The following is an 11,366-nucleotide window of genomic DNA, read 5'->3' as shown; positions in this document are numbered from 1 at the left end:
GAAAGGAAAGGAAAGGAAAGGAAAGGAAAAGAAAAGAAAAGAAAAGAAAAGAAAAGAAAAGAAAAGAAAAGAAAAGAAAAGAAAAGAAAAGAAAAGGAAAGGAAAGGAGAAGAAAAGATGAGAACTAAACACAAGAAAAATGAATTATAACTCTGACATTTTCATGTTATATAATCCCTTTGGATTTCAGTATTTTCATCCAAAAAAAGTAATAGTGATGCATGTCCACCTACTTAAAAAGTTTATTATATTAAGAAAACATCTGTGAGATTTTATTTCAAAGTGTAAATCACCATATCCAAATAAGCTGCTACTAGAGCAGCTGATGGATTCTGTGATTCTCATTTTTGGTTCTATTTGGAAGCTTCTGTGGTTATTGAAAGATAATTGTAATTTTGAAGAGCATTCTTTCAGCTAACTTTTAGCCAGATCAAAACATTAATGCTTCTGCAGTTCTTATTATTTAGTCTCTTTTTTCAGCAACAAATTTGGACAATGGCTTTTTAACCACAAGAGAATATTTAGATATTATGCAACTCCTTCACTGATTTTACTGATAAACATTGTAAAGCCTGTGATTAAATAATTTCTCATGCTCTTTGTCTAATCATGTAAGACTACAGTAGTTTTCTACCAAAGGTATTATAGAAAGCTTATTATCTTAGTTATTTATAGAATGTTTGTGTTTATTATTTAAGCTTACACTATTTACTGTGCCATTAAATGTTAAACCTGCATTTTATTTACATACGTATTATTTATTTTGAGACTATATGTGTGTGTGTGTGTGTGTGTGTGTGTGTGTGTGTGTGTGTGTGTGTGTGTACATACATACACTAGGTTGGCCTGGAATGCACTATAAAATTCAGACTGGACTGAACATCGTATTCCTCCTGCTAAGAGTCCATTCCCAATTTGAACAGCAGAACAATTACACAATTGGAAGCCTTGAAGTGGAAGAAAAGGGGATTGCAGAGGCTGACTGCAGTCTTCTTCAACTACAATGTGGACATCTTGAAAAAGCATCATCAGTGTTGCTTACTCTCTGCTGCTAGGAGACGAGCTAAGCATGGGAGAAAGGTTGGCAGCCTGTGCCTTCATTTCCGCAACCAGCCAGCTGGGCAACAATTCCTGCTGGAACCATGTACTGCTGTTTGGTTCCATTGAGAATCACTGCTGGGAATCACAGGCCAGAGCATCTGATGCCTCCTCCAAGCGTAAGATCTCCATATGCTACACAAGTTGCCCATGTCAGTTTTACCAAAGGGGAGAATTTTCAGTCTAATGTTCTCCTGAATTTGTATGAGTTATACATTTATTTTAAGTAGCTGATGAAGATGTCAGCTTTTCAAGAATTATAAAGGTAGGAAAAAATGTAATTTTTATTTTGTCTCCTCACCCTCTTTCCTCCCCTCCCTCTCTCATCATGTGGAAGGTAAGTGACAGAAAACAGACTGAAAAGTAAAAATGTAAAAAACAAATTCACATTTTAAAAAGCATTTTACCTCCTAAAATTAATATACCATTTTATAAGTCTAAAATACATAAATTTAAACATACTCCTTTTAAGATCATAAATTTATCACATTTCACATGAAAATTAATAATAAAAATGGGCTAGAGAAATGAGAATGTGTTAAGAGCATTGGCTGCTCTTCCAGAAGACCAGGGTTCGATTCCCAGCAACCACATGGTGGCTCACAACTGTCTATAGATCTACTTCGAAGGGATCCAATGCCTTCTTTTAACCTCTATGGAGATAAAGTGTGCTTGTAGTGCATAGATGTACATACAGGCAAAACATTCAAGCACATAAAATAAAATAAAACTTATAATAATAAACAATTACATCAAATGCGCATATAATATGTATTCTCAATCCTTATAATGAGATGGAAAATAAAAGAGAAAAGAAAATGGAGAAGCTCAACAATTTCTCCTGGCTCCCCTAGTCTTTCTGTGACAGAGCTAAAATTCAAACTCAACTAAACCCTCAGGCTTGGAACTGAATTTACACTGATGGTGACAACTTTAAGAAATTTTTTATTTCCTTTAAAAAATACTCTATAGTCCAAAATTCATTCCTTGAACTGAACATATTATAAAACTAGTTAAAAACAGAAGCCACAAGCTTCCAAATATTAGGAAAACTTACACTTTTTAGAAAGTTTGTTTGGTTGTTCGGTTTGGATTTTTGTGTCTTTGGCACTGCATACGAAGAACCTAGGGTCATGTGCATCCTGAGCTGGTATTTTACCATCAATTCCCATATTTATTTAAAGATCTTGGAGCTGAAGAGATGGTAAAAGCTTTAAAAGCACCTGCTGATCATAAATAGCCCTCAGATTTGATTACCAACAATCGCACAGTGGCTCACAACAAGCTATAACTACAGTTCCAGAGACTTACATCCTATCCTCTTCTGGACTTCATAGGTACCAGACATGTGTCTACTGCACATACATCCATGCAGGCAAGCGAACACACACACACACAGTTAAAGATAAATAAATATTTTTTAAAGGTTAACTTTTATTGTTTTGTGATGTATTCTTGCTATCTTACAGAGTATATCTAAATTGAGAGCAAATGCTTTCTGCAAAAGAGCAAAGGAGATGCAACTATAACTCTGTGGGGAGTGATTGCCATTGGGAGTTTTAGTCATTCATTTTCAGGAGACCATCATTACTACTTTTCCTATTCTTTAGCAAAGTTGTTGTATTCAGTAAATGAAATAAAATTTCATTCCACTACCATTTTGTTTTGCAACTTTATTAAATTGAAGTCATACACTAATGCAAGCATCTAATTTCCTCCTGTTAGAAAAAAAACATGTTTATATCAAGAAGGAATATCATAGAAGGAAAAAGAATTAACTTAGAAAGAATTATTTGAACAAAACTGAAACACTGAAAACACATTTCTGTGGCAAGACCATACAAATGTAATGGATGCTCTCTGCACCTAGAAGACTAGGGGTGACATGGAACCTGAGTCATACTACCTGACCTCACTGTTAAGTCTAGAAAGTCCTACATTCAAGCTCTATTTTAAAAAGTAGTGACTTCAGCAGGCAAGTTTACTAAGTTCTCTGATGCACTTTTTATCTATAATGACATTGTAAAAATTTCTTCCTTACCCAATAATGTATAGAAAAATAATAAAATATTTATGAGGATTTTGATTAATTCATCAAAATTAAATGACTGGAATTTTGTAGTGTTACTTTCTGAAATTGGTCCATCTTCATATTATTTGTTTCTTCATTTATTTTTTCATTTATTTATTTATTTGTTATTTGAGGGGGGCTCCCTATGTAATCCTATCTATCATAGATCTTACTATATAGATCAGGTTGACTTTGAACTCACAAAATATCTATCTGACACTGATACCTGAGTCTTAGTATCAAAAATATGAGCCACCATGCCGCACTCCATCTTCATATCTTAAATGAATCAGACTAATTTAAAGTCACAACAAAGTTTTCCATTTCTAAACTGTGTTGATTAACTTTAATAGAAAAAACCAAATGTGTATTAAGCCCATGATATTTATCTTTCTATTATCCCTTTTTACTGAACACTTGATGTATTCTGATAAAGCCAGTATCAGTCTCTCAATTATATTAACGTACATAACATAAAGTTTTTCAATATTAAAATTTATGTTGTCTACTGATCCATATCGAATTTAAAATTATTTAAGAACTTATTTGAATAACTTTTTCCTAAAATACTTATTTGAAAATTTCTACATTGCCTGACATAAATCATTTAATATTGAACCAATCTTAGTTGCACTTTTGTTCCTATACCTTCATCTAAACTGATGTATCCTTCATATATATATATATATAAATATATATATATATATATATATATATATATATATGTGAGACTATATATATATATATATATATATATATATATATATATATATATATATGTGTGTGTGTGTGTGTGTGTATGTATGTATGTATGTATATATATACACATATATATAATTATGTTCATTTTCCATTAATTATTTTTCAATGGCCAAGATTATATAGATAAATTCTTTAGTAATGCAACCTTAGTTCTCATGCTTGGCAAAGTTTTCAAAAGGTTCAATTTATTTTTGCCATTCCATTTCAAAGTGACTTTGTTAAAAAGCCATTCTTCTTTCCCCTTCATTTTATTTAGAGGGTACTTGTGCACTCTTGGTCTCTGGTGTCATGAACAGATCTGTGGAGACATTTTTTTCCAGGGACACACATGATTATTCTAATCTGCTTACCAAGAGCTATAAGTATAATTTGCTTATAAACTGGAAACTTATTTTAGGAAATATATGGAAACATATATATGTTTGCTGTGTTATTTGTTTTAGCAGATCAATAATTAAGTGGTCATACCCATGAACTTTATCTGGTCTTGAGAACATGCAGAGAGAGTGAGCAATGGCTACTGCTCCTTTGGAATCCTTAGAGACAACTCAGCTGAATATAGCAATCAGCATTTGGCCAAATAAGTGGCTAGGGTATCCACAGGGCCCACAACTATCATGAAAAACAAACTTAAACAGGTTCCATCCCCTTAGTATGACTTTTTAAAAATTGTGTGAGAGGCAAAAGTGGCCCTTCTTGTGGCAAACATACATGAATGTGTTTTGTCAACACAAATTTGTTTATGTCTCTGGGCATTATCCTCTGGAGTTTAGAACTCATACATCCCTGAAATGTACCTCCCTCCAGGCTTGGCACATGATGTTATACAGGACAACTTACTGTAGCCCAGTTTTTGTCAATGTTTTTAATTTATATATATATATATATATATATATATATATATATATATATATATATATATGCCTTTTGATCAGATGAACTGCCAATTCCCACCCCTCTAATTTCTCCCCTGTCCCCGCATGACCTTTCTTTCCCAATATCATATGGGTTTTTTTAAAATACGGAGTCCACTTAAGTGCTGCCTGTATGTGCACATGTTTGAGACCATCTACTGGACCATGGGTAGCCTTTCAAGGCTTTCATCCCCAAAGAAAATTGATTCTTCTGACCCCAGTACCCATCAATTGCCAATAAATCTTTGGCTATGGATGAGACTGTTGAGTATCTCCTTCATTTGTGCTTAGAATTTTGATGGCTTAATATTCTGCAAGTTTTGTCCATGTAGTTAAAGACCCTCTGAGTTTAAATAGGCAAAAGTCCTGCTATGTTCAGAAAATATTATTGTACTGCAGACTTCTAGTATTACTGGATCTTCCAATATTTTGCTCTCTCTCCTACAATGATCCCTTGGGGGAAGATGTGTGAAATAGATGTCCAATTGAAAGTTGACACTCCCCTTGGTCCTGTGAGGGCTTGATGCCCCAGTGTAGGAGAATGCCAGAGCGGGGAAACAGGAGTGGGGAGGTGGGTGGAGGGAATACCCTCATAGAAGCATTGGAAGGGGAGATAGGATAGGGAGTTTTCAGAAGGGAAACAAGGAAAGGAGAAAATATTTGAAATGTAAATAGAGAAAATATCTAATAAAACTTTCAAAAAAATGAAAAAAAAAATAAAGAAAGAAAGCTGATTCTCCAATGTCTCTTTTACCCTTCCCTTTGGGTCTCTGTGTTAAGCACAAATGTAGTTTCTCTGGTAAAGATTGAAAGATACACTAATCTATAGGCATAAATATAATAATTTCAGGGAATTTTATTACTATGTCCATTTAGAAGAATAATAGTAGTAGATTCTCCCCTAGGGACTACAATTTGGCCAGACATAGGATTGTATCCAAATAAACAATACCTAACATTAATGGTGTCTTGTTGAATAGACTACCCTACCATCTTTGGGCAATTATAATAAAATAAGATGTATCTTACTCTAAGAGAAATATATATGCTTATATTTATCTAAGCAGGCAATCTACTTTTTAGATACATCTTCAGTTCTTATTCAAATTGTTACTTCAGGACATAGAATCACTAGGTTGACTGGGCTGGTCATGAATCCATTCTGAAGCATTGAAAGGTCTTGAACTTGTGTTCTTTCTGTCTAAGTTTTCCAAGTAGCTATAATTACAGATTTGTGGCAACAGGCTTCTTCTCATTTCTACTCATTCGCTTATTGGTCAAGAGAATGTCTTACTTGTCCCTCTGGGCTGGGTTTCTTGGGGCTCCTAGGAAACTGAGAAAACAGGCCCTCTATGGGCCTAGTCCAGCTAGTGTGTAGACATGTAGTCTGTCCTTAATAGTCAGAGTTTTGTATGGGAGCTCTTTTACTATGGCAGGAAGCCATCCAGGGCTTTGACAACCAAAGGGATAGTGTGAACCTGTCTTAAGCCCTATCTATTGCACGAAAAAGCAAGTAGCCAAGATTCATGAAGGTAGGAGAGACTGAGTTGGTAGATGGAAGGTAGTATAAGCTAACTACAGTATACAAGATATTGAATTGACTCTGTAACAGTGAACTAGACATAGAAAGAGAAATAGAGATAACTCTTATGCTTAAGTCAAACTGGTAGCTGTCTACATGTATGATTTAGGGAATGCCTACCGATGAGGACACCTGATATGATTAATAGAAAAGACAAGTATTTGAGCCTATCCTCTGTTCAAGACTCTGAGAGATTCTGCGTAGATATAAACATATTATCACATATGAGCCATCATATTGAGCCACTGGCCCTTATCACTGTATTTGTAGACTAAGGTTCTGTGGTAAACTTCAAAAAAAAGCTAAGGTTTGTCTGGAAAGAGGCAAATAAAGGCTAATGCTAAAACTTCCCACTCTTGGCTAAAAATGCTAAAGAATAATCTATCTTGAGCACTGTTATTCTCAAATATGTTAAGCTTAAGCTATTTCAAGTATGAATAGCTAATCAAGAAGTTCTGGTTATTGGGGGATAGCTAAGATTGTAAAGAAAAAGTAGAAGGAATTGTATGTGACCTGTTAAAACTACTTTTCCTTTGCTTTGATTCATTTAATGTCCCATTTCCAACAGTTAAGTGACCAGATGCCACATGGAGCCCTGGCTTCAGGCATTCCTTTACTTAAGATTCTCTGAAATTTGATGGCCAAGCATTCCATTGAGTGATAATCTTCCTTCTATCACAACTACATATTCATCACCCTCAACAAACCCTGTCAAGCAAACCCTCTCCCAAGCAGCTGCCACTGTGGAAATCCAGGAAACCCAAGATCCAACCTTAGAAAAGACAAACAGGTTAAGAAATTTATTCAATCAAATATTCCATTTCATACTTTTATCTGCAATCTCAGCTCACACTTAAAAACACAGAGACATCAGCGCACGCGCGCGCACACACACACACACACACACACACACACACACTCCAAACAATCTTCAAGAAAAGAAATACATTTTTATTGTTTGTAGAGTTGTAGGATTTTTATGATCTCATTGTGGCCAATTTATCTTTTGCTATCAGTTGTAAAACTCAAGGTTATGGTAAATGGGGATCTTCAGGCCTATGTCTATTACAGCTTCTAATATTTTCAAGATTCTTCTTTCTGTTTTGTTTATAGATTCAAGTCATATATTTTCTCCTAAGCACCTGCACTGATTTCCTATACCACTCATATTCTGCATTTAGAAGAGACTTCTCTGTGATACCAAATGTTTGATGTTACTAAAAGCATGTGATTAATAGTCATATCAAGTATGTCTTGGGGCTTATATTTGGGGTATCTATTAATAAAAACTGTTTTCCTCTTTTATGACTTGTGAAAAAATAATTCATAGACACAAATGGTAATATTAAAGCTATCAACAATAAAAGTCAATACTTGATACCAGCAGGTAATTGAAGAGTTGCATCTGTCTAAATTCAGATTTGGAGCTTTCTAAATGTACATACATTAGCTGAACACCAGAAGCAACAAGCTGTCAAATGATAGAGCATGAATGTTTTGAAAATGAACTTTTTTAGATAAGTGGGAAAATTGCCAAAGTGAGGCTAGTACATAAAATACATACAACTCTCCTCTCCACTAAATTGTCTTTAGGTACATGCATAACTCTGTGTCTATGCTGCAAAATCTCTCTCCACTCCAAAAGCTTTTACTTTAGCCTTAAAGTGAAATATTTCAAAAAAGAAAGAGAAATTTTCTTGTGATTTCTGGAAGCTTATATACAAATAATAAAAAATATAAATTATACTTTTTAAAGTTCATAATTATATCAAGATATTTAAACATGACAGGATTAACAGAGTAAAAAAATGGCTATCTTAATGAAAGCAATCTACAGATTCAATGCAATCCCCATCGAAATTCTAACACAATTCTTCACAGAGTTGGAGAGGATAATTTACAAATTCATCTGGAATAACAAAAAACGTAGGATAGCAAAAACAATTCTCAACAATAAAAGAACCTCTGCTGGAATCACCATGCCTGACCTCAAGGTCTACTAGAGAGCAAATGTGAGAGAAACTGCATGGTACTGGTACAGTGACAGAGAGGTAGATAAATGGAATAGAACGGAAGACAAGGAAATGAACCCACACACCTATGGTCACTTGATTTTTGACAAAAGGACTAAAACCATCCAGTGGAAAAAAGACAGCATTTTCAACAAATGGTGCTGGTTCAACTGGCAGTTATCATGTAGAAGAATGTGAATTGATCCATTCTCATCTCTAAGTGGATCAAGGAACTCCACATAAAACCAGAGACACTGAAGCTTACAGAGGAGAAGGTAGGGAAGAGCCTCGAACATATTGGGACAGCAGAAAATTTCCTGAAGAGAACACCAATGGCTTAGGCTATAAGATCAAGAATTAACAAATGAGACCTCATAAAATTGCAAAGATTCAGTAAGGTAAAGGATACTGTCAATAAGATAAAAAGGCAACCAACAGATTGGGAAAAGATCTTTATCTATCCTAAATCTGATAGAAGGCTAATATCCAATATATACAAAGAACTCAAGAAGGTAGACTCCAGAAAACCAAATAACCCTAATAAAAATTGGGGTACAGAGCTAAACCAAGAATTCTCAACTGAGGAATAGCGAATGGCTGAGTAGCACCAAAACAATTTTCAACATCCTTAGACATCAGGGAAATAAAAATCAAAACAACCCTAAGATTCTATCTTGCAGCAGCCAGAATGGCTAAGATCAAAAACTCAGGGAAGTGACAGCAGATACTGACCAGGATGTGGAGAAAGAGGAACACTTCTCCATTGCTGATGGGATTGCAAGCTGGTACAATCACTCTGGAAATCAGCTTGGCAGTTTCTCAGAAATTTGGACATAGTACTACTACCAGAAGATCCAGCATTACCACTCCTGGGCATATACACAGAAGATACTCCAACATATAACAAGGACACATGCTCCACTATGTTCGTAGCAGCCTTATTTATAAAAGCCAGAAGCTAGAAAGAACCAAGATATCTCTCGACAGAAGAATGGATACAGAAAATGTGGTCCATTTCCACAATGGAGTACTACTCAGCTATAAAAAACAATGAATTTATGAAATTCTTAGGCAAATGGATGGATCTGGAGGATATCATCCTAAGTGAGGTAACCCAATCACAAAAGAACAAACATGATATGCACTCACTGATAAGTGGATATTAGCCCAGAAACTCAAAATACCCAAGATACAATTTGCAAAGCACATGAAACTCAAGAAGAAGGAAGACCAAAGTTTGGATACTTCGATCCTTCTCAGAAGAGGGAACAAAATACACAATGGAAGGAGTTACAGAGAAAAATTTCAGAGCAGAGACTGAAGGAATGACCATCCAGAGACTGCCCCATCTGGGGATATATCCCATAAACAACCACCAAACTCAGACACAATTGCAGATGCCAACATGAACTTGCTGACAGGAGCCTGATAAAGCTGTCTCCTAAGAGACTCTACCAGTACCTGAAAAATACAGAAGATGATGCTCACAGTCATCCATTGGACAGAGCACATGGTCCACAATAAAGGAGGTAGAGAATGTACACAAGGAGCTGAAGGGATTTGCAGCCCCATAGGAGTAACAACAATATGAACTTACCAGTACCCCCAGAGATCCCTGGGACTAAACCACCAATCAAAGAAAACACATGGTAGACTCATGGCTCTAGCTGCATATGTAGCAGAGGATGGCCTAATCATTCATCAGTGGAAGGAGAGGTACTAGGTCCTGTGAAGGTTCTATGCCCCAGTATAGGGGAATGCCAGGGCCAGGAAGCAAGTGTGGGTGGGTTATGGAGCAGGGTAAAGGGGGAGGGAATCGAGGATTTTTGAGGGGAAACTATGAAAGGGGATAACATTCAAAATGTAAACAAAGAAAATACCTAGCCTTTTGGTCGGTGCCAGCCCCAGGCCACATTGGGCACAAACTAGGCAGATGGTCCCACCTTCCCCAGAGGACTCTCCATGCTGCAGGGGCCCTAGAATGCTCAGGATCTTAGAATCGCTGGTGAGTGGAACATAACATCTGTTCCAAAAAGGCCGTGAGGGACCTGTGCTAGCTGGAACAGGGACACAGAAACAACCCCACCCCCCACCCCCAACCAACAACTCAGGTTCCTTTCAGTCAGCTCTGGTCTACCTTGGTTTTGAGCACATCAGACAGCCCAAAAGTCCCCAAGAGTGTTACTACTTCCAGGTGCTGCAACATGCCTAGGATCTTAGGATTTCAGGATACCAGGATACCAGGAGCTTGGTCACACCAGGATTTCAGGGTCTCAGAGGAAGCTTGACTGCCAAGAACTCTGACACACCCAGAATCACAGGTTCATAGGATAGCAGAATCAGAGGATCACAGAGAAAGCTGGAATCTAAGGAGTTCTGAATCACCTGGGATTACAGGAAGTAGAGGCTCCAATCAGATATAGTGACAGAAGGGAGCACTTGAGATAATCAGATGGCAAGAGGCAAGCATAAGAACAAAAGCAATAGAAACCAAGGTTGCTTGGCATCATCAGAACCAAATTCTCCCACCATAGCAAGTCCTGGATACACCATCAAACCATAAAAGCAAGATATGCATCTAAAGGCATTTCTCATGATGATGATGATGAAGTACTATAAGAAGGAAATAAATAACTCCTTTAAAGTAATACAGGAGAAAACATCCAATCAGGTGAAAGAATTGAACAAAACCATCCAGGATCTAAAAATGGAAGTAGAAACAATAAAGAAATCACAGAAAGAGAACACTCTGAAAATAGAAAATCTAGGAAAGAAGTCAGGAGCCATTGATGCAAGCATAACCAACAGAATACAATACAGAATAGAATCTCAGGTACAGAAAATACCATAGAAAACACTGACACAATCAAAGAAAATGCAAAAAGATCCTAACCCAAAACATCCAGGAAATCCAGGACACAATGAGA

The sequence above is a fragment of the Mus pahari genome, chromosome X (genome assembly GCF_900095145.1).
Source record: "Mus pahari chromosome X, PAHARI_EIJ_v1.1, whole genome shotgun sequence".
NCBI classification, from domain to species: Eukaryota; Metazoa; Chordata; class Mammalia; order Rodentia; family Muridae; genus Mus; species Mus pahari.
The sequence above is the reverse complement of the archived record's forward strand: the minus strand, read 5'-3'. Positions refer to the sequence as shown.